At 42.0% G+C, this 24,515-nt stretch overlaps 2 pseudogenes; both read left to right on the top strand.

Annotated features, from left to right (window-relative positions):
* The first annotated feature begins 13,347 nt into the window (after window positions 1–13,347).
* Window positions 13,348–14,170, top strand: LOC122686088 (annotated as a pseudogene).
* LOC122686228 lies at window positions 13,863–13,955 on the top strand (annotated as a pseudogene).
* Window positions 14,171–24,515: the final 10,345 nt, after the last annotated feature.

The following is a 24,515-nucleotide window of genomic DNA, read 5'->3' as shown; positions in this document are numbered from 1 at the left end:
TACTCTGGGGGCTTTATGGAGGTTACATAATTTAGGAGTATCAATTATTTGACTCACCTTCCAGCCCCATTCCCCTTTCCAGAGAATGGGGGTGGGGTGGGCCTGGAAGTTCCATGCTTCTATTCATGACATGGTCTTTCTAGTGATCAGACCCCATCCAGGAGCCCAAGCAGAGCTGCCTCACTAGAACAAAAGATGGTCCCATCACCTGGGGAATTTCAAGGGTTTAGGAGCTCTGTGTCCCCTCCTATAACTCAGGAAATTATAAGGGTTTTAAGAGCTCTGTGCCAGGAACTGGGAACAGAGACCAACCTACACTTCTTCAATGATTTCACTCTCAGGTTTTCCCTTTCTGCTTTGGCCACATGCTGCTGCTGCTAAGTCGCTTCAGTCATGTCTGACTCTGTGCGACCCCATAGACGGCAGCCCACCAGGCTCCCCCGTCCCTGGGATTCTCCAGGCAAGAACACTGGAGTGGGTTACTATTTCCTTCTCCAATGCATGAAAGTGAAAAGTGGAAGTGAAGTCGCTCAGTCATGTCTCTTAGCGACCCCATGGACTGCAGCCTACTAGGCTCCTTCATCCGTGGGATTTTCCAGGCAAGAGTACTGGAGTGGGTTGCCATTGCCTTCTCCATTGGCCACATGGGTCAGGAGCAAAAGCAAAGTCCGAGACTTCAACAACTAGCACGCCTTTCCCCTGCATACTGGGCCCAAATTCCACTCCCCATCTGACTGTTCTTTCAGCTCCTCATCCCAGCTCTGCCACTCACCAGCTGGGGGGCTCTGAGTAAGACACTTCTCTATGTTGGATATCAGTTTCTTTGTCTGTAAAGAGAGGATGTTGAATTTCAATAAGTTTAAGATCACTTCCATCCCTATCACCTTATGATGCTTTTGTAATTTCTCTGCTACAACACAGTGTACATAGCACGTATTTAGTGTTTGTTTTATGGTGCATAAATACCATACAAATGATGGTCACAGAAAGAATGGATCTCTATGTTTAACCCACAAGCATTTGCTGGGGCTAAACTGAGCTGATGCTGAGCTCAGAGATATGGAAATTAATATATAGAGTAACAGAATCTGAGATGCTGGTATTGATGTGGGACTTGGGTGTCTTAGGGAGGGTGGTGTGAGGGCCAGGACAAAAAGTAATGACATGAGCTCTGCTTGCCTGGCTCCCTTGTTTCTGGGGCCCAGCAGTCACAGGGCCCCAGCATTATTCCCCTTCCTTATTTTATCCCTTCCTTGCTCCTACTAGTTCTGGGATGATTTTCCAAGGTCTTTCTTTCCTGGTAGAGCCCTTCCAGATGGCCGCCAGACTCTGAAAACCACGGCACCCAACTCCACAGCTGTGTCTGCCCTGCCCCTCGGACTAGGATGTTTGGAGTGGAGAAATTTGCCAAACCGCCTTTGGCCCGCTGGTCTGGGGAGGAGAACAGAGTCAGGGCTGCCTCTTCTGACCTGGGTTTCCCAAGGTCACTCTGTGTATTCATGCACAGGCTGCACTAAAAGGTGCCCAGGCCAAGGAGGGACCAGGAGCTGGAACCTCATGCCCATCCCCACACTCTGAACCCCAGCACGGTTGTATTTGGGTGGGGGGAGGAGCACTTCTGTCAGATTTGCACAAAAGCCCCCTATGGGCTAATGGCGGCTCTGGGTTTCCTTAAGCTCCCGCCATTTCATCTGTCACTGCCTTGGCCCATCATCCCCACATGTCTTAGAGCTCCTCACCTCTTCTAATCCAGTGAAATGTGACTCTGGGACCTTCAGCTCTGCCCTTGGGTGTTTCTTCTTGAACTCCTGTTTCCATCCTCGTTGCTGCCCTAGCTGGCTTCTCAGACTGCAAACTGATTCTGTCACTACTTCATTGATTACTGAGCTGAGAATCAATATATCTGGAGAAAGCCAGACTTCAGTAAAAGCAAAGTGCCAGAAGCATTAGCAGAAAGTGCGATATAGGGAGTATGTTCCTATAGGAAAGGGCTTCCTTAGAATATAAGGAAGGGGGCTGGCCAGGGAGAGGCTAAGACATGAGTGGGATCTGGAGGGCTAAGCTGATGAACATTCGAGAGTAGGAAAGTGCTGGGTTCAGAAGGGGCTCCAGGGGCAGAGCTAGTGATTTTTGCTGCCCTCCTAGCACGTACAGCCTGCATCAGAAACATGGGGGTGGGGAGGCTGCAGATAAGGGCACAGGGTGGCAGTGGGTTAACATCAATGAAGTGTCTATCATAGTAGCTGCCATATAAGTGATAAATAAACATGAACACAAAATTGATATTCTCTGACTGCCCTTAATCTCAGAAGGCAGCCTTGCTTCTAGCAAATCTCCAGGCTCAGACAAACCACAGGAGAATCCCCAAGATCTGCAGTAGCAATTCCAAAGAGCAGAGCTGACCATATGGTAGGAATTTTCTTACTCACATCTTTATCTTTTTATTTTTATATCTTTATTATATTTATTCCATGGTCCCTTTTCCCTGCCTACCTTTGAAATTGGTCATCTCAGAATAATCCTTTACATGCCAAAGTCCAAAAACTGTCTTTATAGGCCTAAAACTCTAAACTTCTTGAAGACAGAGACAAGGTCTATTGTGTTCATTTTTGCATTCCCAGTGAGGAACTGTACCTGGCACATGGCAAATCCTTGGTAACTCTTTGTTAAACGAACATTCAGTCCAACTCCGAGGCAGAATTAGTCTGCAAGTATATGCTAATTAGGTACAATTGTGTTTAAGGAGAAGTCAGATCAATCCCAAATAAATTAATTACAGAACAACCTCAGTTGTATCCATGCTGAGGGCATGATTTTGATGTCTGTGTAGAAAGGTTAACTCAGCAGGCCTGGGTTGCTCAAACCCTGCACATTTCAAAGAAAGGCGTGTCTTCTGAACTGGCCTTTGACTTGGCTCCTAGGAAATAACCTTAGAGCCCTTGGAATATCCTGCTTGACCAAAAAAAAAATTTTTTTTTCAATACCTGAGAACTTGGGCCACAAGGTACCAACTTGTCCAGATACTTAATGTCAACAATGTAACTTTTGGCTAATACTTGTTTTTGCATGTTGAAGGCCTTGAAACCATGTGTATCAGTTTGACCTCTAGGAAGCAGAGAGCTAAAGACTGGGTAGCTAAGGTCAGCCACTGTGCACTGTATGCCTACCTGACTGGCCCCCAATAAAACCCCTGGAAGCAAGGCTTGGATATGCTCCTGACTTGGCAATACTTTGCATGTGTTGTCACACACATCTCTTCCTCATGTAACTCCAATGGGAAGGGACACCTGAAGATTGAGCCCGGTTTTTCCTGGACTTAAACCCAGATTCTTTTCCCCTTTGCTGACTTTAATATGTATCCTTTTGGAGTAATAAACCATAACTGTGAGTATGAGAGCTTCTCTGAGTCCTCTGGTTCCTTCCAGTAAATCACTGAGCCTGAGGGTGGCCTTGGGGACTCCCAACATAATGTCTGTGATGAAAGAAGATTAGAAGTGGAATAATCTTTGTCTTCAGCTGCACTGATGCCTCTCCACAGAAATGCTTCATTCATGCCACAAATATTCCCTGAACACCTGCAGTTGTAGATGCTGCCGTCCAGGCACTGGAGTACCCCGGTCAGGGAGACACAGACCTTTGCCCTCATGAAGCTTATTAGTTCTAATGGGAACGGGGAGAGGCTAGAAGCAACAGGCAAAACAAATAAGGTAATTAATGCTTATTGTTTTATACCTGCTTGAGAAAGTCAAGCAGATATAAGGGACAGAATGCTGGGTGAGGTGGTGAAAGTGAAAAAGGGTTGGTTGCTTAGTCGTGTCTGACTCTGTGCAACACCATGGACTATAGCCTGCCATGCTCCTCTGTCCATGGGATTCTCCAAGCAAGAATACTGGAGTGGGTTGCCATGCCCTTTTTCAGGGACTGAACCTGGGTCTCCTGCATCGCAGGCAGTTTCTTTACCATCTGAGCCACTGAGGGAGTCAGCCACCTATGAAAATTCTACGGAGAACCCTAAGCTGCCCCTGGATGCTCAGCAGTGGTTCTCATTCTTTAATAAGCACCAGTCATATAGGGAACTTGTGAAAAAAAAAAAAAAAACAGATTCCCAGACTTCTTCATTGTATGTGAGGGGAAGGAGGGTTAATATTTTTACAAGCACTTCCTGTTAGGCTGACGCTGGAGGTCTATGAACCACAGGGGGAGACTCCATAGTAAGCTGCCTGAATGGTGATTGGACCCAGCCCTGCCCTCAAAGAACTTACTCTTCAGCGAAACAGAGGGTCGCTGGGATAAAATGTATGCCTCTTGGAGCATTCTCTGCCATTCATAAACACACAGGGCTTTTTTCCTTTTAAAAAAAAATTATTTTTGTTTACGCTGGGTCTCTGCTGCTGTGTGTGGGCATTCTGTGGCTGTAGCAAGCAGGTGCTACTCTCTAGTTGCGGTGCTCAGGCTTTTTTTGAGATGGCTCCTTATGTTGCTTATGGAGCTCCTTATGGGCTCCAAGCACATGGGCTTCAGTAGTTGCCATTCTTAGGTTCTAGAGTAGTTGTGAGATCTTCCTGGACTGGGGATCAAACCCATGTCCCCTGCACTGGCAGGCAGATTCCTATCACCAGGAAAGTCCAACAGGGGGTTTCTGAAGTGACAATTGCTGGGAGTAGAGAAATCTGGCGGGATGAGTTTCAAGGAGCTGGGTAAGGAGGGATTCAGAGATGGTGAAGAGAACCCTGCAATGAAAATCTACGTTCCTGAGAGCAACAAAGGCAGTGCTGAGATCCTGGGAAATGCCTCTTAAGGGAGGGTTTGAAACCTTCATTGGTTTCCCAGAGGCTCTCCCTGGGGGGGACAAAGTCCTCGGTTATGGGAAGCCGGCTAAACAGAAGGGGCCTTGCAGAGAGTATCAGATGCTGGGAGTGCTGCCACTGGCCCCCCCAGATCCCTCTCACCGGCTCCCTGTCTACTCCTGGCTGCTGTGTTCACTCCTAAGGGTTCCTGCCAACAAGAGTCTGCAGAGTGTAACACAAGCATTCCAGAAGCTACCTCACCCAGAGGCACCAAGAAGCTGCAAGTGCCTGTGAGTTTACTGTGTCCCTTGGGGCAGTGGAAACCAGTGACCGATGGGTGTGGCAATAGGAAGGAACAGTCCCTTTGCCCCAAGATAGCTACCAGTTATATTCCTGAGCTCGCCGCAGGATCAGACTGAGGTTGGGACTTCAGCTGAAGTCAGACACTAGCTTCTCCTTCCCTATTCTGCTTTCCACAGCTCCTTACAGCAGTGGGAATGTTTCCTTAGTAAACCACTTGACCTAAGACAGCAGAAAGTTCAAGCACCAAAGCAATCTTCAATTCTTTATGGAGAAGGGACAAAATAAGGGGTGGTGAGGAAAGCTGAACCTCTTTCCATGGCAACCTAGAGAAGCATTCCTCTCACCTTGCTCAGCCTGGACCACTGAAATCTGCCTGGCCTGACTTCTCTAGAAAGGACATCATCAGTACCCAGGGAGAGGTGGTACCAGACTTCTGACTGCCCTGACCTACAGGAAACTAATAGAAAATGCAAACTCGGTATATCAATTTCAGGCGAAGCCAAAGGTGTAAATATGGAGGGCACACTTGAGTTTAGTAACTCCAAAACTAGTATAGCGAGGATTCACTATTTTTAGCAAGCCTGGAAACCTGTCCCGTCAGTTCAGGGAGTGCTGAGACCAGCCTGAGAGACTTGACTAAAAGATAGGACTTTCTAGCCCATCTTTGCTCAGCCTGCCCTCTGCTGGAGAGACGTATGAACAGCAGCTAGTCCTGGGGACTAGAGCCAAAGGCGGAAGGACTCCAGAATCGTATTCAAATCCTACTCATCTTTCAGAGGCCAATTTAAATGTCACCTCCTACATGAAGACTTCCCAGATTCTTGCAGCTAGAAGCAAGTCTTTTCACCGAGTTCCCATAGACCTTCATTTACACTTCCCTAAATGGTGCTATCTACCTATCTCATGGTTATGCAGTGGATATGTTAGTTTTCTCCCTGACTAAATTGTGAGATCCCAGGAGAAAAGAATTTCCTCTTTCTTGAGAGACTGGACTACCAGGGAAGTCCTTTAATTGAGTCTTTTTGAAGATCCATCTGAATGAAAAGGATTCCCTATAACGACGTAAATTTAGAACTTAGTTTTAGGAGGAATTTCTAGACAGGTACAAAATCCTTTGGGGATTTATTTCAAGAGTCAGACACAACTTAGTGACTCAACAATAACAACAACAACAAAATGTACCTATACATATATAGTAATAGATTTTTTAGTTTGAAATAATTTTAGATTTTATAGAAACATTGTAAAGATAAAATATAGAGTTCCCATATACCCCTGCCCAGTTTCCCCTAACTTTAGCATTTTACAATACAATAGTACTTCGTTAAAACTTTGTAAAATGGTACTTTGTGAAAAGAAACAGACATTGGTATCTTTTTTTTTTTTTTAATCTTTATTGAATTTGTTATAGTGTTGCTTCAACTTTCTGTCTTGGTTGGCCATGAGGCATGTGAGATCTTAGCTTCCCCACCAGGAATCAAACCTGCAACCTCTGCATTGGAAGGCAAAGTCTTAACCACTGGACCTCCAGGGAAGTCCCAGTATATTATTTTTAACTAAGTTCTAGGCTCTCTGTGGATTCCAGCTGTTTTTACAGTGTTTAGTTCCAGGATCCAAACCAGGACACTGCCTTGCACTTAGTTACCATTTCTCCTTAACCATCTCTGGTCTGTGATAATTTCTCTTTCCTTGTTTATCATGACCTTGGCTATTTTGAAGAGTATTGGTATAAGATATTTTACAGCATGTCCCCCAGTCCACAAACCAGCCAGAATTAGGATTTTTCTGGTGTTTTTCTCATGGTCAGAGTGGGCTTATGAGACTTTAGGAAGAGCCCTGAAGAGATGAAGGGCCTCCTATCACATCCTGTTGGGGTAGAAGATATTGACCTGACTCATCACTGGTGATGTTAACCTTGATCACTTGGTTAAGGTAGTGTTTGCCAGGTTTCTCCACTATAAAGTAACTGTTTCCCTCCTTTCCATTCTGTATTCATTAGGTTCAGCCCACAAGAGGTGAGAATTAAGCTCCACCTACTAGTGGTGGAGTGTCTGCTTGTATTATTTGGAATTCTTCTGTAAGGGGCATTTGCCTTTTGTCCCCTATCCATATAAGGGCTTCCCTTGTGGCTCAGCTGTAAAGAATCTGCCTGCAATGCAGGAGATGAAGTTTTGATCACCGGGTCAGGAAGGTCCCCTGGAGAAGGAAATGGCAATCCACTTCAGTATTCTTGCCTGGGGAATCCCAGGGACAGAGAAACCTGGTGGGCTATAGTCCTTGGAGTTGCAAAAGAGTCGGACATGACTTAGCGACTAAACAACAAGAATCCATATGCTGAATCATTAATTTATGCAAAGATGTCATGCATATTCTCTGCTTTGGGTTATAATCCATACCACACTACCAATTTCATCACCCAAATTGTCCCAGCTTTAGCCACTGGGTGTTCTTTCAAGCTGGTTCCTTGGTCTGACATCTTTTTGATTTTTGAGCACTTCCTTGCTCTCTGGCATCACAAGTTGCTGATCTTTATATTTTTAAAGTTCTGCTGCTTTAAGTGTATCACTTTGTTATTATTTTTTTCCTTGCAAAAATGTGCATATTTATACTACTGTATTAGACACCAACTGGAGGGTGAGAGTGGGTGGAGAATCCTGCTGTCCCCCAGTACCTAGTCTCCTTTTCTTCCAAAATTAGAGAGGTGCTAGCCTTCTTAAAGCCAAGTGTGTCTCTTGCCTGAGCTCTGGCCAGTCGTTTGGAAGTGAAACGCGAAGGTGATGTAGACCACTCCTCAGCTCTTGCTCTTACAAAGAGGGAGCATGAATGAGCTGGGTCCCTGCTCCTCCCTCCCGCTGGCTGACAGATGGTGAGATCCACAGCCGTCCTTTCCCATTAGCTGCAGCAGCAAGAGCCCAGACCCCATGTTGGGAAATGGTTTTCTGGCAGCTGAACAGAGGGAGTCCCCAAGCCTGTTCTCTATCCCCAGGAGTCTTCATAACTCCAAACCAGCAAGACTTACAGACAACCACCAGCAAGCAGAACGCATGCTGTGAAATAGCGCACGGTTGAGCAGCTTGCTAAAACCAGGTCTTTGGCAAACATGCTCCAGAGGAGATGCAGGACCTGCCTTGCCACAGCCCACCTCCCCCTAAACTAAGCAGGAAGGAGAGAGAGCCTTGCCTTCTATGGATGCAGAGTAGTGAGAGAAGATAGCACGCTGAGGTGGAAAAATCTTCAAACACAGGAGGAAAGAGATCTCACTCACCTTAGGGTTTCCCTGGTGGCTCAGTGGTAAAGAATCTGCCTGCCAATGCAGGAAACACAGGTTCAATCCCTGGTCTGGGAAGGTTCTACATGCTGCGAAGCAGCTGGGCCCATGGGCCACAACTACTGAACCTGTGCTCTCAAGCCCAGGAACCACAACTACTGAGGCCACGGACAGCTAGAGAGAGGACCTCACACCACAACCAGAGAAACCCAAAGGCTGCAACAGAAAGATCCTGTATGCCACAGCCAAGATCCAGCCCAGCCAAATAAATAATTAAAAATAAAGGAGTCAATGTTGGCTGCTGTCTCTGGGCCGCAAGAAACACATCCATCCCGGACAGGGTAAGACGGATCACTTTCACTTCCTGGAAAACATCAGAAGGAAATCTTAGAACAATAGCAAACTGAAGGAGCAAAACTGTCAGAGAACTTCAGGAAGGCTGGGTGCAGGCCTGTGCCACCCAGCTGTCACCTGGGGGTTTGCAGGGCTCAGGGAGCCACTGGCAGCATAGAGGCTCCGGAAACTGCCCAGGGCGCTGGCAGCTGGGTAACGCCCATATCACAGAGGCCCCACGGTAACAACAGAAGGGAGTGGTGTCATCAAGTCTCAAAGTTGGGCGGAATCCCAGAGGCCCCACCAGGTGCATGCATAACTCCTACTTTCTAGAACAGTGGTCACCAACGTTTGCGTCCATACCTAACAACGGTTCACTATTGCTTGTGGTGAAAAAGTCAGTGTTAGTCCCTCAGTCGTGTCCAACTCTTTGTGACCCCATGAACTAGCCCACCAGGCTCCTATGTCCTTGGAATTTTCTAACTAAGAATACTGGAGTGGGTAGCTGTTCCCTTCTCCAGGGGATCTTCCCGACCCAGGGATTGAACCTGGGTCTCCTGTGTTGCAGGCAAATTGTTTACCATCTGAACCACCAGGGAAGCCCAACTCTTGTAGTTCATCTCATTTATGTACATCTCTGATTGTTAGTTCTCTCTTAAATTAAGGAAAATCTGCTTCCCTGAAATGTCCACCTCCTGGTTCTAGTTCTGCTTTCTGGTAGCATACAAACAAGCCTCCTAATATGTACTAGTCTTCTAGACATTTGGAATCAGTTCCCCATCTCCTCTGAGCCTTTTCGTCACCAGACCAACAGCTCTAGCTCCTTCTATCGTGTCTTGATGATCTGAACTCTCTCTACCACCCTCACAATTCTTCTCTTGACTTCTTTTTTCTAGAAATAAAACAAAATAACCCAGGTACCCCACAGTCAGAAAAACAAAAACAAGTTTTAGTTCATTTGTGTTCCCTATCCACACTTCAGCTGTGTTCTGACACTTCTTAATATATTTGGTCTCATAGCACTTGGGGTATGCTACTGTTTTCAGATCATGTGGTGGATTAAAATGGCCACAAGTTCTTTGCTGCTCTTCCTACCAAGAGATGGAGTCTAATTCTCTACCCCTTGAATCTGGGCTGGCCTTTTGATTGGCTTTGCCCAGTTGAAAATAGCAGAGGTTATGTATGACTTGTAAGCAAGTCTCAAGAGACCTAGCAGCTCCTACTTTGGTCCTCTTGGGATTTTGGCCTGAAACCACTATGCTGAGAAGTCCAGGATATGAAGAGCCAGTGGAGAGAGGCCCATTTCTTTCAAACATTCCAGCCATTGCACCCAAGGCCCCAGACACACAAGTGAGATCATTCTGTTCCATCAAGTCCAGAATGCAGCTGCATGAGTGGGGTCAGGCGAGACCAACATAAGAACTGCCCTTTAAACTCACAGAATGGATAAATAACTAATTGTTGATGTTTTGAAAATGTTGCTCCATCGTGTCCAACCCTTTGCAACCCCATGGACTTTAGTCCTCCAGTCTCCTCTGTCTATGGGGATTTCTGATGTTTTAAGCTACTAAATTTTGAAAGGTTTATTATGCAGCAATAGATAACTGATACGTTTACAGAAGAAATCATTGAGTGCTTTTGCTTTCCACTTACCCAAAGGGTCGTCCCCTTTGCAGTAGTGAAATATTTACCTACCAACCTTCTCCCCCTGCCCTGGGAGGAGAAAGTCCAGCTATCTTGTTGTGCCAATCAGCTATATCACTGCTAAGAATGCATGCCCAGCATGGGAATAAGCTGCTCAAGCCAGGAAACTAGACCCCTATTTAAGTGACAATTGTCATAGAAAAACAGGATGTCTGAAACTGAAACCAGGAATAGTGTGTTCTTCAGTGGCTGGTATCTTACTGCCTGATACTGGGAGGAAGTTACAAGCCAAAGGGAAACACAATAGTCAATGAAAGAGGCCAGGTGGTGGACTGTCTATGGAGGCAAGAGAGGAACAAAATACTAACATCCATTGCCAAGAAGTTCTTTCTGTTTTCAATGTCTCTTCTTGGGTCCTTGGATTTCTAGGGGCATGCATGTGTGCTAAGTTGTTTCGGTCATGTCCGACTCTGTGACGCGGTGGATGGTAGCCCACCAGGCTCCTCTGTCCATGGGATTCTGCAGGCAAGAATATTGGAGTGGGTAGCCATTCCCTTCTCCAGGGGATCTTTCCGATCCAGGGATGGAAACTATGGATTTTCATGTAGTAAGACAATAACAGAACTACAGAAATAAATTCATTCCAACAAACCATTGTGAGCATCTATTAAGTGCCACACACTGGGCATGGGGAGGCAACAAAAAAGAAAACAACTTCTGCTCTCCAGGAGGTCAGTTTGAACCACACTTTCAGAGTGGTTCAAATCCAGAAGCTTTGGTTGCAAGTAGCAAGCTGTGTGTATATGTCAAGGAATCTGCTGCTGCTGTGATATTTTAGCTCTGGAATGAGCAATTTCTCCATGAAGCCCTGGTTCACCAATAAGATATACTAGTGGCCAATAATCACATAAAAAAGATGCTCCAGAACATTAATCATCAGGAAATTCATACTATAACCACAATGATATACCATTACACTCACTAGAATGGCTAAAACTAAGAGAAGGACAATAACATCATTGACAAAGATGTGGATGACTAAAATGCTCATATATTGCTATTGGAACCACTTTGGGGGAAATTGGCAGTTTTTTAAATAAATCTGTATTGTAAAGTTTTATATTTACCATGTGACCTAGAAACTTTACTTGCATGTATTAGCCTAAGAGAAATGAGAATCTACATCCACGCAAACACTTGTATATGAATTTTCATAGTCACTTTATTCATAATAGTAAAAAACCTGGAAACAATGCAGATCCATCACTGGATGACTGGATCAAGAAATTGTGGTATACTCATATAGTGGACCACTATTCTGTAATAAATAGAAATGAACTGTGATACACATGACAGCAAAGACTAATCTCAAAAAACCCTGAATCAAAGAAGCCAGACACAAGGAATATACACAGACACAAAGGAATATTCCAGTATTTTGCAGTTGTAACTTACCCACATGCAGTAATAAATAACCCCATGCCTATGTAGTTTTGTATTGGTCGAGGTGTCTTTTGAGCTTAAATTCTTAGAAATAGGATTTCTGGCTCACAAGGTACGTGATAGGTATTACCAACTTCCTCTCCCCAGGGCTGCACTCATTCGTATTATTACCTGCAATACATGAGAGTCCTTGTATCATCACCACCTTGCCAACCATGTATGTTGCTACACTTTTGAATTTTTGCTAATCTGATGGGTACGGAATGGCTTTTCACTGTAGTTTCAATTTGTATGTCTCTTACAGTGAGTGAAATTGAACTTCTTTTCGTGTAAAAGTGTGTAGTGCAGACTTTTGCCCTCCACCCTAAAAAATCTTTCATTTGTAGGGCCCCTTCTTGTCTGACCAAGTCTTAGCATCTTATTTCAAGTCACTGAGAGAAAATCTGATTGGCTTACCTATCTGTGATTTGGTTGCTACCCCAGGTGCATTCAGCTCTGATCAGCTGTCTATTCATATCCTACATGAGGGGGCTGATGGGAATTCTAAGAAGGCAGCGAGTGGTCATTGTATGTAAGACATTGGGTGAATATCAGTACTGAAAATGGGTGCTGGAGCCCAGATGACCCTTTCTGCTAAAGCTGATGCAGTCTAACAATTCAGTACATATTTTTCACAGAGTACCTGCCATGTGTAAGTGCTGATCTAGGCACCATGAAGGAGGCCATTTTTTGTATTAAAAACATATTATGGAGAATTTCAAGCAAAAATAAAAGTAGAGAAAATATATAATAAAACTCCACGCACCCATCACCCAACTATAACTATCAACTCATTTGTGTTTTTTCACCTATACACCCCTCCCCCGTGGCTTTATGTTATTTAATCTGTAAATATTTCAACTTGAATCTCCAAAAGATAAGAACTCCTAACCAAGGACATAACCATAATATCATTATTGGACCTTAAAAATTAACAATAATTGCTTCATATCAAATATTCACTCATTTCAGGTTTGCATATTTGGTTATTTTCATAGTTTGTTTAAATCAAGATCTAAATAAGGTCCACATACTGCAAGTGATTGATGCACCTTTTGAATTTCTTGTAATCTGTAGGTTTTTCCCTTTTGTCTTTCTGTCTTTTCCTTTCAACTTGCATGTTGAAGAAACCAGGTCATTTGTCCTTTAGAGATTCCCACCTATGGTATTATTTAAAATATTCCCCCCTCCTCTATATTTCTTTTAAATTCAGATTTTATTTTTCCATCTATACCTCAAGGCATGTGGGATCTTAGTTCCCTGGCTAGGGATCAAACCCATGCCTCCTGCAATGGAAGTGTGAAATCTTAACTGAACTGCCAGGGAAGTCCCCAGATTATCTATTTTTGCAAGACCTTGTCAGACAGACACAAGGTGTACGGTTGTTGACAGTTTGAAGAAGGTGAGGAGGCTGTGTCTGGCTCCCACGCTTACAGCCATCGCAGTATGTTGGGTTTCTCAGAGATGGCGCCAGGGCAAATGAGAGCTGGGTAGCACTGGGTGACCCTGTGCATGGCTGAGGAAAAATAACTAAACGTGGGCCAAGGAGATCCTAAGAAGCCAACAGAAAAATGTCATCATATGCATTTTCTGTGCAAACTTGCTTGGAGGAGCACAAGAAGAAGCACCCAGATGCTCAGTCAACATCTCAAGAGTTTTCTCAGAAGTATGCAGAGTGGTGGAGGACCACGTTTGCTCAAGAGAAAGGGACATTCATAGACATGGCAAAGGCAGACGAGGCCCGTCATGAAGAAATTAAAATGGATATCCCTCCTAAAGAGGAAACAAAAAAGTTCAAATATCCCAATGCACCCAGGAGGCCTCCTTTGCCCTTTTCCTGGCTTTGTTCTGAATATCGTCCAAAAATCAAAGGAGAACACCCTGGCCTTTTCACTGGTGAAGCTGCAAAGAAGCTGAGAGAGATGTGGACTAACACTGCAGCGGCTGACAAGCAGCCTCGTGAGAAGAAGACTGATCAGCTGGAGGAAAAGTAGGAAAAGAGTATTGCTGCATGCCCGGCTAGAGGGGAATCGGATGCAGCAACAGTGAACACCTTTACTAAATTTGGAACAATACGGAAGATTAGCATGGCCCTGCACAACGATGGTATGCAGGTTCGTGAAGCTTCCATATTTTTATTGATTATAAGTTAAAGTCAAGCACTTAGTCTGCTGATACTTTTTAAGTTGACCTGTCTTTATACTTAGAAATATCTCTTAATTGTAGGCTTCCCTGGTGGCTTGGGGTTGCAAAGAGTCAGACATGACTGAGTGACTATTGTGATGCAGCAACCAAAGGAGTCATCAAGGCTGAAAAAAGTGAGAATAAGAAGGAATATGAGGAGAGCCCGTGAGCCGCAACTACTGAGTCCCCTGAGCCTAGAGCCCTGCAACAAGAGAAGCTACCATAATGAGAAGCCTGTGTACTGCAACTAGAGAGTAGCCCCCACTCACCACAAATAGAGAAAAGCCTGCATCAATGAAGACCCAGTGCAGCCAGAAATAAATAAGTCAACATTTATTTAAAAAAGAAAATGAAGAGGAAGAAGATGATGAGTTGCTTCTAGCCCAGTTTCTTTTCTCTTGTCTGTAAAGAATTTAACCCCCGTGTGGACAGCTCACTCCTTTCAAAGAAAAAAACTGAAATGTGAGGCTGTGTATGATTTGTTTTTAAACTGCACAGCGTCTTTTTTTATATAGCTAACACACTACCGAATCTGTCTTTAGATGGCCCTGTCCCGGTGGTATTTTCAACAACTACTAACCCTGCCTGGTACAATATAGGGGTTGCAAATTTGCCTGGAAATTTAAAGCATGTTCTTGTTGGTGCATAGCACAAGTTAGTTATATATGGGAATGGAAGTTTTTTTCATCTTCAGTTGTCTCTGATGAAGCTTATATGAAATAATCCTTATTCTGTTAACTGAACACCACCCTGTAATTGCAAAAAAAGAAAAAAAGTTGCAGCTGTTTTGTTGACATTCTGAATGCTTCTAAACAAATACAACTTTTTATTAGTATTGTTGTCCTTTTCACAGGTCTGAAAATTTTCTCCTTGAGCAGAAGCTGGTCTTTTCCTTTTGCACATTTTGGATCGCATGAATTATTACAGTGTTTATCTTTCATATAGTTAGCTGATAATAAGCTTTTGTCTACATACCTTGCATACTCATGATGAGGGTAATAAAAGTTGAATTGAGACAGTTTTCCTTCATAACTGAGGCTCAAATCTTGATCAGTTGATATCGAGTTCACAGAACCCAGCTACATTTACAAAGTGAAGACTAACCCGTCTACTCACAGCATGGGATTATTGGACTCGAGCATTTTGAAAGTCTGTCCCTGAGGGACTAGTAAAACAGTCCATGCACTGGGTAGTTATATTGGCAGCTCCCTCATTTAAAACCTGAGAATGTAGCCCCAGAAGTGTGAGCTTAAAATACAAGACTGACATATTAAGTTTTTTTGTTGACGTTGACAGAGGCTCTGGGAAAAAAGTGCTGGCTATAAATATCTTTTCTTTTTTATCTAAATATGGATTATTTACGAAACTTGAGATATTCTATTAAAGATACTTAATTAATTGGGTCAACTTTTAAAATTGTGTGCCACACTTTAAATCAGGTATATTTTCCTATATTATGGTTTGCCCCTTTATAATCAATAGACATGGGGGAAGAAGACACATAAACTTTGCATCTCAGTGTGAATTATCTGATTTATTTGAATTTGATTTTTCTAAAATTCAAGCTCATTCATTAAGGTCATAGTTTATCTGCTTAGCAGTTTAGAGAACAATTTGGCAATTCTGTGGTTTTCAAGACTATCATTTTCTTAAAGTGCCAGTGTTTTAAAATAACATTCTTACAATTTAACATGCTTTTGTGATGGAGTGCTGTTTTGTTACATAATTTTGACTTGGATTCTTTCTATTTGCATTTGTTTGTGTAATTTCAGGAGGAATACTGAACATCTGAGTCCTGGATGATACTAATAAACTAATAATCATGTGTGTGTGTGTGTGTGTGTGTGTGTGTGTGTGTGTGCACATGCTCAGTCATGTCCAATTCTTTGTGATCCCATGAACTGTAGCCTACCAGTCTCCTTTATCCATGGAATTTTCTAGGCAAGAATACTGGAGTCGTTTGCCATTTCCTCCGCCAGGGGATCTTCCTGACCCAGGGACTGAACCCCCATCTCTCATGTGTCCTGCATTGGTAGGTGGATTCTTTACCAATGTTACCTGGGAAGCCCCCAAATTGCAGAGGTTTAAAAATGTGTAGGGTTGTCTCTCCTTTTGAGGTGTCAGCAGTCATGTTCAATCCATTATTATTTCTTTAGGAATTATGAAGTGGTGATATTTTAATCCTATCATTTCTTCTTTATATATTAGCTGGAATATTTCTATAAAAGGAAATTTCTCCTTACCTATTTGGTTATCCCTATTTATAGTTCCCACAGAAAGGCAGGATAAATACTTGAACCAATTTTAATGCAAGAATTGCTTCCTAGCATGGAAAATGCAAGCTGAATCCAACTTGGATCCTGCCCTCAAGAAGATTTCCATCTGGTAGGGGAATAAGACATGTGCACAGAAATGATGAGAGAATCCAAGAGGTACAAAGGGTTCTGAGCATGTTTTGAGGCACATCACTGCTCAGACGCAGAGCTGCTGGGATTCAGTGCTTCTGGATACTGGGGTGTTCAGCAGGGGGACCTAGTGAAAGTGTTGGCATTTACTCCAAAGATGGGGTGGCAGGGAGTGCCAGTTGCTCTCCAACATTAGCTCTCCCCTTCTTCTAAGCCTGGGCTCATGGTCTTCCAGAAAATAAGATAGCTATTTATTCTTCCTTGCAGTTCAATGTGGCCATATGACAAAGTTCTGGCTTATGGGCTGTTATGAGAAAAGGTAACCTGTGCAAGATTGCACCCTTAAAGAGAACAGGGCTTTCTCTCCCCACTCCCTATCCTACTGCTCACAAGGTCGATGTTGTGGTGCCTTATCTTGGACCATGAGGACTGCCATCTTGAAGGTGGCAGAGCAACAAGGTAGAAGGAAACCCCTGGGTTTCTGGATGCCCTCCTATGAGGCACCATACCAGCCCTGGGTGCTGGCCAACTAGGACAAGAGCCAGGAATAAGCCTCTTCTCCTGATGGGGAGGCTGGGGAGATGGGAGTGCTGTCTGGGGTCCCACTGGAAGCATCTAGTATCTGCTGGTGCTGGGAAGTGGTGAGAAAGGGAATCCAGCTCAAAAAAAAAAAAATAAATAAATAAAGGGAAAGGAAAAAGTGTAAGGCAAGGTCAACGTTTTCACACTGAGGAAAAGAAGAGAGCAATCAAAATATCCCATAGCCTCTTGCGTGGGTGTGTGGTAAGTTGTGTCTGACTCTGTGTGACGCTATGTACTGTAGCCTGCCAGTCACTGGATTTTCCAGGCAAGGGTACTGGAGTGGGTTGCCATGCCCTCCTCCAGGGGGTCTTCTCGACCCAGGGATCAAACCCACATCTCTTATGTCTCCTGCATTGGCAGGTGGGTTCTTTACCACTAGCACCACCTGGGAAGCCCAAAGTCTCTTAAGAGGAGGGTTATCAATATTTTTGAAAAGCATTGACTGACTCTCCCTTCTCACTCCTAAAGTTTTATTCAATGTGAGAATAGGGCTAATGATAAATCTCACAAACATGTTATTGAGTGAAAGAAATAAAAGTAAAACAATGTAAACTATCTCATTCTACTTATATAAAGTTTAAAAATGGGCAAAATGAATCTCTCTTTGGGGAAGAGAGTAGATTTAGTAACTGCAGGGACCCGTCTGGGATACTATTGATGTTTTATTTCTTAACCGGCATGGTAGTTACTTTGTAGTAATTCTTTGAACTGTACCTTTATAATCTTTGCAGTTTTTGTATGTGCATTATGCATCAATCTAAAAGTTATTTGAAAAAAAGCAGTTGGTTGCTGTTATATTCTAAAGGAAGGAAGACTGAAAGAGAGGCATATAGAGTTAGGACAGATCCTATGTGGAGATGGCCTTCTTTTGGTTTCAAAGTAGTTTTATATTTCTCTAGTTAAATACCAAAACATATAAGATATTTGAGACACATGCAAAGCAATGTTTGATGATATAAATCTGTGAATGGAAGAGGAAAATAAAACTAGTAATCAGATTTCAGCAAATCTCAAATTTTATTTATTCCTAGAGATTTGGCAATTTTTCCTCCCTTTATTTGCTGTATTTGCTTGGTGCGTGATGTTCTGATTGACATTGCTTTTGCATATATGTATGTCAGGTACAAAATGGAACACAGCTTCATCTAGTTGTGGGCCTCTTCCTGTCTTCAGTCTTATAAAGCTCTTGGCTGGTCTTTACCAGAGAATTAGCATTTTGGCCATTCCTCCATAGTGAAATGTTTGGTTTATTTCTACCAGTTTGTCCCTGTTGCTCTGTTTCTCTGCCGTTCTGTGACTACGGTAACCTTTTATTTCAGTGAGCAGCCTTTTAAAGGATGTTTTAGACATCAGTTAAGCTCATCTGCAGTGATGCCGATAGAAGAGGTATGGCCAAGTTCACACATGGGAAGCAGTGACACAGCTGCTGCCGGGCCAACAGTGACTATAAGAGGATTCTCGATTTCAGAGATGTTAAAATGTGAAAAAAAGAAAATGTGCATCTTAGAACCGATGAATCAGTATGTTGAAGGAAAAGGCAGAGTCAGAAAATTACTATTTACAGAATTAGAGGAAGTCTTACATACTTGCATAATTTGGGCTGAAAATAAGAAGTGATGTATTTCAAGGACCTAGAATAAAATCAGGGAAAAGGTTAAAAGAAAATAGCACAGTTTGCCTAAAATAAGTATACTATGTTTGAAGGAGGCTGGTGTTCATTAACTTGATCCAGAGAAGCACAGTTGGTCTCCCTCTCCCCTTGGGAGGCAAGGTAACATGAGAGCTTAGAGCACTGAAGGGTTGATACACGTTTAGCAACTGGCTTTCTAGAAAAATATGCATATATATGTTTATTATAAATTTTACTGATAGGATGGGTAGCACACAGCTTACAAATATTATTAAATATACTACTCTTTGTTGTAAATGACCATATAGCAGGAAGTGAAGAAGAACTAAAGTGACTCTTGAGGAGGGTGAAAGAGGAGAGTTAAAAAGCTGGTTTAAAGCTCAACATTCAAAAAACGAAGATCATGGCATCAGTCCCATCACTTCATGGCAAATAAATGGGGAAAAATGGAAATAGTGATAGACTTTATTTTCTTGGGCTCCAAAGTCACTGTGGACTGTGACTGCAGCCATGAAATTAAAAGACACTTGCTCCTTGGAAGAAAAGCTATGACAAACCTAGAGAGAGTATTAAAAAGCAGAGACATCACTTTGCCGACAAAGGTCCATACAGTCAAAGCTATGGTTTTTCCAGTAGTCATGTACAGATGTGAGAGTTGGACCATAAAGAAAGCTGAGAGCTGAAGAATTGATGCTTTTGAACTGTGGTGTTGGAGAAGACTCTTGAGAGTCACTTGGACAGCAAGGAGATCAAACTAGTCAATCCTAAAGGACATCAACCCTAAATATTCATTGGAAGGACTGGATGCTGAAGCTGAAGCTCCAACACTTTGGCCACCTGATGGGAAGAGCTGACTCATTAGAAAAGACCCTGATGCTGGGAAAGATTGAGGGCAGGAGGAGAAGGGGACGACAGAGGATGAGATGGTTGGATGGCATCACTGACTCAATGGACATGCGTTTGAGCAAGCTCCAGAAGATGGTGAAGGGCAGGGAAGTCTGGTGTGTTGTAGTCCATGGGGTCTCAAAGAGTTGGACACAACTTAGTGACTGGACAACAACAACCATATAGCCAATTAGCCAATGCATTCTCACAGAAAGCTCTTGTGGTTTTTCCCTAACTCTGTATCCACAGCCAACCTATGGCTGCAGTTGACAAAAGAGTACAGTTTTGTCATCAATGTTGGTGTTTGTTTACATTAGTGAATAAGAGCAAAATGAACAGCAAAGACATATGTTGAAACTTCACTGGTTTGTCAATGACATAAATGACTTCCTTGCTGAATCAGATAACAGTCTTCTAATACTGAAAGAATTGTTCCTCAATGTTTTTGTGTTTTGAAAAATGTAGTAGCTATAGACACAATACACTTTTAAGCTTAGTCTACATTTCTAACATTTTCCCACCACCTTCTTAAGTCTAGACAATTGGCAAAATGATAAATCAAGTCCTGAATTGTAATGTGTCCCATTTGTTATGTTGTAAATACTCCCATCATGGTCAATTTCAAGCTATCAATATGATCTTACCGATTGTAGTTGGGAAGAGATTCAAGGTAGCACAACATTATTTAGTATTTCCACTCTACAGACCCAAAAGATGTAAATAACCTTAAGAGCATAGACAGTATCACAGGTAGTGATAATATTTAGGAACTGATGAAGTTTCAGTATTTATTCTTTTGTTTTAAATATAATTTAAGTGTAAGTTTGCATCACTTAAGTTTTACATTACTTAAGTTTGTATCACTTAACTGCTTGACAAATGCTGACAAAATTCCTGAAATTTTGCCTATCAGCTCTTGCAAGACTGTATGTGTCAGTCCTAGCACACCTCTGCTTTGGAATCAGACAAGTTCAGGTTCTACTTAACTTTGCTGATTCTTTGTTCTCCAACTGCGGGCAGTACATAATACCCAGCCTCTTCAAGCCAGGTTGTTTCTACAACAGGGCTAATAATACCTTCATCATAGAGCTGAGTGAGAACAAAATGAGATCAAGTTTATGAAGTGCCAAAATCAACACAAAGTAGGAACATAATATTAATGCATTTGGCTAGTCAGGAAAATTAAAGTAAAAATTGACCTATGACACTGTCAATTCCAGGTGCACAACACAGTGATTTGATGTTTTGAAACATTAAAATGATCATCACACAGTATTAATTTTTTTTTCACTCGTCTTTCTGATCTATTCTGAACACTGCTTATTAAAATTATCTTCCTGAAACAGAGCTATGCAATGTCATCTCTCTGACTTACACTGGTATTAATCACAAATTTCAATTTGCTGTCAAGAGTCTACATCTCACCAATCTCGTTTTTTCATTACTCCTCAGGAAGCTGTCTGTGCCCCAAATACAAATCTGTTGACATCCCCCACAGGGTCCTTAGGGATCCTATCGCTACACCTTTGCTCTCGGTATTCCTTCCTGTTGAGACCTTTGTATTATTTGTACCACCCTCCTCCTTTCCCATCAAAATACACCTCCACGAGGCTGCCCCTGTTAGCCCCATCTCATCTGAGATGATATCTAACCTGTACTGAGTGCTGGGGCTATGCCAGGAATGGTGCAAAGTTTTAATGTGTATTATCCCATTTAGTTAGTCCAACGGAAAGGTGAAGAAATAGAGGCACAGTGACAGTAAATCATTTGCCCGAGGTCGTATATTTAGTGAATGGTAGAGCTCTCATTGTAATTCAGGTGGTCTGAACGTGAGCTCAGAACATGGGCTCTTAGACATCATGTCCCACTTGAATAATTACCTTTAAAATAAACTATCTCTGCTTGTTTAATGTGTCGTGTATACTGTTATATAATATACCATGTTCTTGGCCTTCTTCATGTCTAGGTTCGTATGCTTTATTATACTACCATCTTCTTGAGGGCAGAGTTATTCATTTTTCAAACAATTATAAAGTGCCCTCCCTATGTATCAGGTGCTATATCAGGCACTGGGGATACACGACCCGTCCCTGCTTAAAGAAATGACAAAGTATCCATATGGTGGGATACTATGCAGTTATAACAAAGAATGAGGAGGCTCTTTACGTAAAGGCATTGGAAATTTCCCAAGATACACTGTTAAGCGATAAAAGCAAGATGCAGAACACTTTGTACACTATGTCAACTTTTGTGTAAAACAGGAGGAGGAGGTTAGACTTTTTCTGTGTGCTCTTACCTGTTAAAATGAAAGAATCATTTCTTTTTTTTGATGATTACCTTTTTTTAAAATTTATTTTTTATCAAAGGATAATTGCTTTACAGAATTTTGCTGTTTTCTATTATGGCTGATTCATGTTGAGGTTTGACTGAAAGACTCATTTCTTATCAATATGAAGTTTACAGTTTAGACAACATACTATAACAATGCTGTAGTTGATGTACAGTGGAGCTTTGAGGGTTAAAAAATACATATTCTGAAATCTTCAAAAATATATAAAATAATGAATACCACTGTGGCAGTGAAGTCCAGCTGTTTCATGAAGTCTTATGTTCCCCTTGCGCAATATAGAGCTGCTGCTAACAAGTGGCTTCTAGCAAAAGACTTTGTTTTCCATCATCCGTTGCTTGTTGGACCATGTGATTAGATTCTGGCCAATGGAATGTGGGCAGAAATGATGTAACCATAAAACTTTCTGTGGGGTCTGCAAGCTGATTGTTGACATCGGGAAGTTCCTGAATGAATGTGGAGCAAAGCTACTTTACTTCTGCTCCCTGCTGCCCATTGGCTGCGTGTGAAAAATGAAATTGTACTGTGCTTAGCCAGTGGGATTACAGTGTACATCTGTTATTGTAGTTTGTATTGACTTTAGTAATACACCACACTAGTATACAATTTTCTTCTCAAGTATAACTGAAAAAAAATTTTTTTTAACTGAAAATTTTAAATGACTCTTTCAGACTCTTGTTACTTTATCTCAGATGATGAGCATCTTTCTGTACACTGGCTAGAATACCTGCTGAACAGTTTTACGAACTGATTTTTCTTATTTTTACCTGGTACTTATGGTGGGATCACCCATATCACAAAGCTATGCCACAGGCACATGTGACATCTCACTCTTTAATCGATCCAATATTTCCATTTTCTTAACAGGACTATATTTTCTTAGATGTTTTAACTTTTGTCTCTAGTGTTTACAGCTGCAAGCTTGCTTCTTCTTTTTCCACATTTAAAAATTTTATTATGAGATGCATCATATGTACAGCAGAGGGCATGAAACAGAGGGTATATTTTCAAGACAAATCAGAAAACAAACACTTGTAAAATGCCACCCAAGTTGAGAAACAGAACACTGTTGGCCCCCAAGAAGCCCTTCAGTTGTCCCTTCTCTATTATAATTTCCTTCCTTTCCCCACAGAGGCAGTCACTGTCCTGACCTTGGTGATAACCATTTTCTTGCTTTTCTTTATATTTTACCACCTATATCTGATCCCTAATTTATGTAATGTAGTTGATCTGTTTTTGAACTTTATATAAAGGGAGTAATCAGCTCTATCTACTTTGTGTCTTGCTTCTGTGTCCAACGCGATGTTTCTGAGAGTCATCCATGTTGTTTCATGTAGGGCTAGTTAGTTCTTTTTTCATTGTTGTAGTCTTTTCTGTGACTGTACTGCATTTAAGTTATTCATTCTAGGGTTGAAGGACCTTTGACTATGGTAAGCATTGCTTTTATGAACAGTTTCTCCCCATGTATCCTGGTGCACATGGGCCTGAGTTTCTCTAAGGTCCACGCGTGAGAGTGAACTTGCCAGGATATAGAATATGTTTGTCTTTAATTTGCCTGGATAATTCCATTCTGTCTCACAAGGGTGCCCATTAATGGTATATGAAAGATCTCATCCCACATCTATGCCAACATATGGCACTGTCAGATTTTGAATTTTTCTGTTAATCTGGTAGGCATTTCATTGGGGTTTTAATTTGATTTTTCATTGTTAATAAAGTTGAACACCTCTTTATGTGCTTATTGATCATTGAGATTTCTCTTCATGTGAAGCACTTAAGTGTTTTGCCTAGTTTCTAATGGTGGATTGATTGCAGGAATTCTTAATCTTAACCTTGTGCCAGTTATATGTGTTTCAGATATTTTCCTTACCCACACCTTGTCTTTGCATTTTCTTTATGGTATCTTTTGGAAAATAAAGATTCAATTTGATGAGGACTGGATTTATCTTCTCCTTTACAGACAGTGCTTTTTGTGTCTTGTTTAAGAAATCCTTCTTTTCCCTGAGGCCATGTAGTTATTCTTCAATATTAGAGTCAAAGCTTTTATAGTTCTTTCACATTTAGATCTTTATTTCACATGGAAGTAGTCTAATTTCATTATTTTCCATGTGGTTATCCAATTCAGCACCATTTATTGAAAAGTCTGTCATTTCCCCATTGATCTGCAGTATCAACTGTGGTCAAACATCAAGGATTTATATACGTGGGGGTCTGTTTCTGGGATTTCCATTCAGCTCAATGGATCTGTTCATCTAACCCTATGCTAACACCTTATTTTTTTTTTCCATTTTAGTTTCCTTCTGTCATTCATTCAATATATATATTTTTTGAGTGCTTGATAGATCTTCTTCTAGATACTGAGGATAAAGCAGTGAATAAAGCAGACTTAAAATCCCTTCCTACCAGAGTTTATGTTCTAGTGGGAGAGTCAAACAATAGACAAGACAAATAAATAAAATAGACAGTATATTAAATAATGATATTTGCTAAGGAGAAAAATAAAGCAGGGAAGGGGAACTGGAAACTTTGGGGGTAGAATTGAAATTTTGGATAGGATGACCAGGGAAGGCATCACTGAGAAGGAGATATCTGAGTTTATAGCTAAAGGGAGTAAGGGGACACCCTGTGGCTGTCTGGAGGAAGAGAGAAGGCTGATGCAGGCAGA

The sequence above is a fragment of the Cervus elaphus genome, chromosome 3 (assembly GCF_910594005.1).
Source record: "Cervus elaphus chromosome 3, mCerEla1.1, whole genome shotgun sequence".
Lineage (NCBI taxonomy): Eukaryota > Metazoa > Chordata > Mammalia > Artiodactyla > Cervidae > Cervus > Cervus elaphus.
The sequence above is the reverse complement of the archived record's forward strand: the minus strand, read 5'-3'. Positions and strand labels throughout refer to the sequence as shown.